The sequence below is a fragment of the Cavia porcellus genome, unplaced genomic scaffold (assembly GCF_034190915.1).
Source record: "Cavia porcellus strain 051 isolate PalLab524CR breed Dunkin Hartley unplaced genomic scaffold, mCavPor4.1 scaffold_17, whole genome shotgun sequence".
Lineage (NCBI taxonomy): Eukaryota > Metazoa > Chordata > Mammalia > Rodentia > Caviidae > Cavia > Cavia porcellus.
Window position 1 is genome coordinate 59,581,177 of NW_026947500.1, and position 7,577 is coordinate 59,588,753.

General features: G+C 35.7%; 1 pseudogene; it reads right to left on the minus strand.

Moving 5' to 3' along the window:
* Positions 1 to 240: 240 nt before the first annotated feature.
* On the minus strand, positions 241 to 1,191 carry LOC100718764 (olfactory receptor 1165-like; annotated as a pseudogene).
* Positions 1,192 to 7,577: the final 6,386 nt, after the last annotated feature.

Here is a 7,577-nt window from a genome sequence, read left to right on the forward strand (position 1 = left end):
TTGTTGCTTCTATAGTGTCTGGTGGGGAGATGCTGCAATATAATTAATTCAGAAACTCAGATGAAATGGATGATTGCATTATACTATGTCACCCAGAGAAAAAGTAAGTCCATCTAAACACTGAAAACTATGATGCTTTTAAAACTTTCACTGATGACATGATCATAAAAATTTACTGAAAGCTAAAATATCCAAAGTAAGGTACATGAAAATATGAGACATAAAAAACAAGCATTTGAGTTATCTGTATTGAGAATGCAGTTTGAATCTGACCAGCCTCTTGACAGTGTCTTTCACATCCCTATTCCTGAGGCTGTAGATGAGGGGATTCAGCATGGGGATCAAGACTGTAAAAAGCACTGTAGCCACTTTGACCAGGAGCCATGAGCTCTTGGAGCTGGGCACACAGTAGAGAAGGAGGACAGAGCCATGGAAGATGCTGATGGTAGTCAGGTGGGAGGTGCAAGTAGAGAGGGCTTTCTGGAGTCCACCTTTAGAGGACATCTTGATGATAGTCCCAACTATGACCACATAGGATTCAAGGATGATCAGGAGGCTGCAAGTTTCAGTGACTACAGAAATGATGAAACATACCATCTGACTAAAGAAGGGGTCCGAGCAGCACACAGACAAGACAGCAGACTACTCACAGCCAATGTGATTTATGACGTTAGGCTCACAGTAAGACAGCTGCACAAGCGAATATGTGATTGTCAAGGAACAGGTTCCAGCCCCCATGTAAGTTCCTGCTACCAGGAGAGCACAGAGCTTAGGTGACATAGTGACTGTGTAGAGCAAGGGGTTACAGACGGCCACAAACCGATCATAGGCCATCACTGCCAGCATAAACATCTCTGTAATCCCACATGCACAGCCAAAGAAAAACTGTGTCATGCATCCTCTGAAGGAGATGGTTCTGTCCTCCACAATCAAGATTTCTAGCATTTTGGGTGTAAACACACTGGAATAACAAATATCCAAAAAGGAAAGATGGCTGAGAAAAAAGTACATAGGCGTATCGAGTTTGGGGTTGATCTTTCTGACCACGATTATGCCCATGTTCCCCAGCAGAGTGACCATGTAGATGGTCAGGAACACCAGGAAGAGGGGTATCTGGAGGTGTGGGTATTCTGAGAAGCCCACCAGGGTGAATGAGGTCACCGAGCTTTGATTTCCTAAATTAAGTAGCATGATCCTTAATTAGGAAAAAGTAGATAAAGTGAAAGAAGTGGAAGGAAAGTATGCAGCAGAACTTGAGAACGTTGGTTGGCAGAAGCTGGGTAGAGGCTCCATATAAAGCACGGGAGATGAGTGTGGTCAGCTGACTTCCCCAAGCTCTCTGCTTCATTCTGGAATATTCTTTCAGCACATTTTGCTCTGAGCAATAAGTTTTATTCATTAACAACTTACAGTTTTTATCTGTAAAAATGCAATATTATAATTATATATAAACCAATAATAAATATAAATAGTATGTAAAGTAAGCAAAGAAAAATATGTTTTGAGGAAATCAAGTCATAGTAGTCTTATGATTGTAGATTCAGAGTTTTTTAAAAACATTAAATGTTTTAAAATATGAGAAAATATTACAAATAATTTTGAGGGAGGACAAATTTATATTGCCAAATGTATGGTACAGAAGGCAGTGTTAAAATAGAAATTCTACAAGAAAAATGCATCATATAATCAAAAACAGAATTAATCATATCACTTAAAATATGTCCATTATGAAATTTAATAAGTGAGAAAACCACTAGAATAAATGTTAAACTGGAAGGACACAATGTAAGATTTGTATGCAATGTGATCCTAAATTAATCTAAGAAACAACAAAACCAAAACCTCATGTGGGATGTAAGTACTTTATAGATTTTGGGCACTTTATATTTTTAATGAGATCAAAATTTATTGAAGTATGTTGGTAGATTATTATAAGTTGACTGAACATTTGAAGAAACAGAAAATTAACAAATTCCAATTTCCTACATGTGCTTCATGATTTAAAGTAATTATTTTATGAACTGGAAGGGAGAAATTTTCTCCTACTATTCTAGTGTTCTGCTATCAGCAAACACCCAGTCCCAATTCTCTAAGATATGAATTTTTACAATTTCCTAGTGTATACTATTGTTAAGAACTCTGAAAATGTTTCCCTAAGAGGTTATTTGGATGATTTGATCAATACTTTCAGGAATAATCATATGCTACCATTTTCTATTGTATGGTTACTGATAGGCTTTAAACAATATAAAAATCTAATAAACTACATTCTTGTAATCAAGGGTTGTGAGGAGAACTATTAGAACCAGGACACACAGTTTGTAATATTATTTTTTGATGGTTACCCAAACTTTAACACAAGGAAGTGCAGACAAACTGTCCACAGCACTAAAGACACAGAATATTCAGCCTAGGGCCTGGAATGCACATTAATGTCCTACATGAGTCCAAATGAAAACTAGAGCTGATGACAGTGCCTCCCAAGAGATCAACTGGAGGTCTAGAGCCCATGAGAAGGACTTGCACCAATCTATTTTATGGATCTGTGCAGGGGAGGACCAAAGGTCAGAAGTGGAAGCTAGAACATCTATGCCAGTGAGTGAAGGAGCTGTGCTGGTAAGTTGTGGTTCTACACTGGAGCTGAGAATTCATACTAATAATAAAGACCAGGGCTGTCCTGAAAAGCACTACAGACATCCTCAGCAACACAGAGGTCTCGAGCTCCGCTGACGACAAGCATAGTTGAGTACATGCCAGAAAGCCAGCGTGACTAGTTACTCCTGGAGACTAAATAGCACACATCTTCCCCTCAAGAATCAGGAAGTGTTGCTTGAAGTTAGGAACAGAGATCTCAAAGTGAAACACAGCCACTCTCACCAACAAGGTCCCCAGCTCCTTTGATGACATTGGTCAAATTCACACTGGGAAAGCTAGTCATGATAAGCTCCTCCAGGAGAACCCACAGCTTAAACAGCAACACTTAGAGAAACTCACAATGCCTAACTCTTTTTTTTCAATGTCTATATTTATACTGGCATCTTTCCTCAGATGGCCCATTTACACTTAACACTATGCTGATTTAATTCTGTTAAGGTGACCAACAGTTTTTAATCCATAACATATGTAAAAGATAACCTTAAAAGTTTAATATTGGTCACCTTCTATTGGTTGTGTGGTTGACTTGTAGCATACATTGTATTAAGCTGAAATAAGCAATTTATGAGAAATTGCAAACTATACAACCAGGGTAGCATAAGAACTACTAAGTCTTGTAAAACAACCATAATCCTTTCTTCATGTTGTACACTTGCATGTGGTGGTGAAATATGAGTGATAGACTACATGAGATTGAAATATGAATGAAATGTTTATCTGCTATTTCCAGGTATATAGCACCAGCACCCCCATCACTTCAGTCATGACTTAGGCAACTGAGTGAATATATGTGTTTTTCAGTTTGTCACAAGTATTTATAAAAGAAATGTTGTTTTGTATGCAGGTAATTAGCTCCTATGGTTCATATTCTGCAACATTTTTGGTTTTAAATGTATTAATTTTCATTGTTTATTTCAAAATTGCATTGGATTCACCATTCAGTAATATGCTGTCTTATTTTCCTAGAGATACAGTTCACCACCTTGTTCTTTGTAGCTATTATTATAATCTCAGTTTCAGGTCAGGAAAAGGAAAAAACAATAAAAAATTGAAAATTTCTCTTTTCTTTGATTTCCAAAGTCTCTAGCCACCAGATAGATGGGATGGTCCTTGGAAGCCCATGATGTCCTCATGTAACTTTTCTTTAACCTTGAATGCCATAACTCAAGTGCTTGTGGCAGAAGTCTAATACAAAGTGATTGAAACGGAAAAGTATTTTATATGGATTTCTATAGTATCACCCAGGTAGTGTATGAATATTTGGCTGCTAATATAGTGCCCATTTAATGTCATTATTTTAAAATTTGATTCTATGAAATATATCTTTTTCTCATGCACTGGAATTGTTCCATTTATCTTTTAGTGCTTTGTAGTGTATTCCATTTGACTGATACATTTCCTAAATGGGTCTTCCTAGAAAATATGAATGAATATTCCAAAATTATTATTTTCCTACTCTATTTTTCTTGCATATATAGTATCATCATATTTGTAAAGTGATTTGCATATTTTTCTATTTCATTTGTTATTTATGACTATGCTTTTTACCTTATTTTTCATGAACTGATTAAACTTCAGGACAAAACTTTGCATTCAACATTTCATTTAAAAATACTACATATATTATAGTGAACATAGCATTTAAATACTTAACTTCAAATTCAGTAAAATGATACAAAATAGTTTGTTACCTGAAACATGTACCATTAGCTAAACTAAGTTGATAATGCCCACCCACAACCTGATTATACTCATCCCTCCACAAATTTTTGCAGATTTCAGATATATCATATGAGAATGAAATATGCCCAACAATAAGATACTCACCCAAAGCGAGATTGCCAGTTGTACATTACAGGTTGATTACTTCCTTTCCATTACTGATAAACTATATTTATTATCTCCCTTAAAACTAAAATGTTGCTCTAAATGTTTCATTTTCTTTGAAGGCAGTAGGTAATCTTTTCCAAATCATTTAATAAAAGAAGCAATTAATAGTTTTCAAATCATCAAAAATTTTGGAGGAATTGTTCAATGCCCTTGGAACATTCACACTCAAACTATGTTCACAACCATGTTGTTTGTTTCATATTTAAATTTTTAACATTAGGGAACTACACCCAGGGGAAATGCCATTTGTTGTAACAAGCTCAAGCTACAAGGCAATTAGGGGAAATTTTGTTTGTTACTTAAAATTTCATTTCTTCTAAATCAAAGATATCCTGATATTCATGTCTTAAGGGGAAAAAAGCCAACTTGCACTCCATAGAGACTATACTTCTGAAAATCATAGAGAGGAAATACAGCAACAAAAACATATCCATATCCCTTCCTGTAAACTCAAAATAACAGAGTTGAATGATGGCAGACAATAGCTAAAGTCATCTTTTCTTTTTTCTTTTAGAGATGGCTTAGCATGGTATGTAAGCAAAACTGAAAGGAAAAAGATAGCTAAAACCCACAAGGGCACAGAAACATTTTTGCAATAGCATCTATATTTTAAACTACTGATTTTAATATTATGATGATGTAATTCTAAATTCCAGTTTCTCAATTTTTTCTATGATGGCACATTGGTTTTGATTAATGATTCTGAGTATATGGCACAAACTTATTTTCATCTCTCAATGGCTGGCTTCTATACAGTGAAAGATGTAATTTTAATACCTGAATGTGTTTTAGATTCATAGACCAATCCATGACTGCTTCAATAGGTAGATGGGGGCTTCATTACATAAAGAGTTTGAAACATAGTGGTGTTCCTAATTCTAGAGACCATGTCATCATCTTACATTTCAATATAGAATTATTTCAATGAAATTCTGCAAATTCAAAGTTAGAGACTTGTTTCAAAGCAAGCTTTCTAGTATTCTCGGTCATTTAATCAATGAGAAATTTATTTGGTTATTAATAGTCACTTACTACCACACTAAATGCCATGAGAAACAATAGAAGAAAATATTTAAAAAGTGTTGAAGAAATCAAAAAATACTTTTAAGAAGATATTTTATTTTTAATAGATTTGACAAGAAGTGTAGTTGTAAAAAGAATATATAGATCCAGTACATTATTTGAAATGATTAAATGGTTTCAAAATGAAAAAAAATGTTTTATTAATTTTAAAATACAAAAACTGAACTTATCCTCGAGGAGTCTGACAGAAGATAAAAGGAAACACAAACTTAGATTGCAACAACCAAACTCTAAGAAGTTAGACTAGGAAAATATTTCAATTTCTTTTTAAACATTAGTAATGTGCTAACTATTAGAGCAAAAATGTGACTTTAAACACTCAGAAACACTAATATGTTACAGAAATGAAAATATGTAAGAATGAAAATATTTTCAGAAGCCATTATCTTTAGAAGTGAATAACAAAATATATATAAAAAGTATAAGTACTTTAATATAATAGGGGTATTTCAAATAAATACTTCAAATACAGGTTCATAAATAATAAATTAAAAGAGTTTTGAAGTTGCTGAAAATGTTATTTTTAATTTTCATCATTTTGTCTTTCACATTTAACTTGTATCCACACATGTACTTTTGAGTACCTCAGATAGGGAGCTAAAAATATGACATTCTACAGATAGATATTTACAATGATGTACACTTTGTGTATGATAAATGTTTGAAAGTATGTAAATTTTAGTCTTCCCTCCAGAGCCAGGAAGCAATGCTCCACGTGAGGACTAGAGCTTCTCTAGGAGAACCAGTGGTTCAAACATTAACGTGTTGGAAAACCCACAATATCTCAATGCTTCAATGCATTAGCTTCTCCTCCACATCTCTATTTATGATGGCTACTTTCCACATGTGGAACATCTACACTCAGCACCATGCTGATATAGTCCAGCTGGTGTTAATTTGACCATCAATTCTTAATCCATAACCATATGATAGCTAATTATGCTACTAATGACTTGTTATTTCATCAAAAAGAATGGCTTGTGTTTTCATTGTTTGATTTTGACCAGTTTTTCATGCCTATATATTGTAATCTGAATAATTACTTTGAAGATAAGTATACATGATATATTAACCATTGTTGATCTTCTATTTTTTTCATTTTAAAATAAAAAAAAAAAAACAGTGAGTACTACTTTGCCATAAAGAAGAAAAATGTGAGTCATTTTAGGAAAATGGATGCACTTGTGAGACCATATTGTTATGTGAAATAAATCAGACACACAAGCATGGTTTCTCTTGTATGAGAAATGCAAAGTGTAAATAAAGATCAACAAAAAGGTAAATGATGGGAGGTAGGGAGTGAGACGGTTTTCAAAAGGAAAGGGAACTGTGTACACAGTGGGAGGCAGAGAGGGAGGAAAAGGGATGAAAAGGAATCAAAATGTGCTGTGTACACAGGACAGGAGAAAGAGAAACAGCCAGGGCTCCAGGACCAATGCCCTTAGGTTGATCAGGGCTGAACGTAGTCCAGCCCTTGCCCAACTGTGTAAGTCATCAGAGAGTGAGCTGGAGCAACAAAAGAGGCTGAGGACAATCACACTGAGACAGCAGGAACAGGCAGAAAGAGACGCTCACATTAAACGCGAATCTGAGAAAGCCATTGCCATTAAGACAGTGCTGCAGCACGGGTGCATCTGCAGGAAGGCCTGGAACCCATCACTCAGGAAGAAAGAGCCAGAACTAGAGGCTGCCCAGCAGCAACAACTAGCCCTGAGGAAGAGCCCTGAAGATGTGAGGCTGAGCGGAAAGTGCAAAAGAGCCTGGCAGCTGGGGAGAAAGCTGCAGGGCAGCACAAAGCTGCATGGAGAAAGTGCACTGACTCCGGGATGAATTAAAAGAGACTCGGTCCCTGCAGAGCCTGTCCAAACAGGAGTCTGCCCACCAGCTACAGAACGTCCAAGAGGCGGTTCCCAAGTGACTACAGGCAGAGGAAAGAGCACATGACCGAG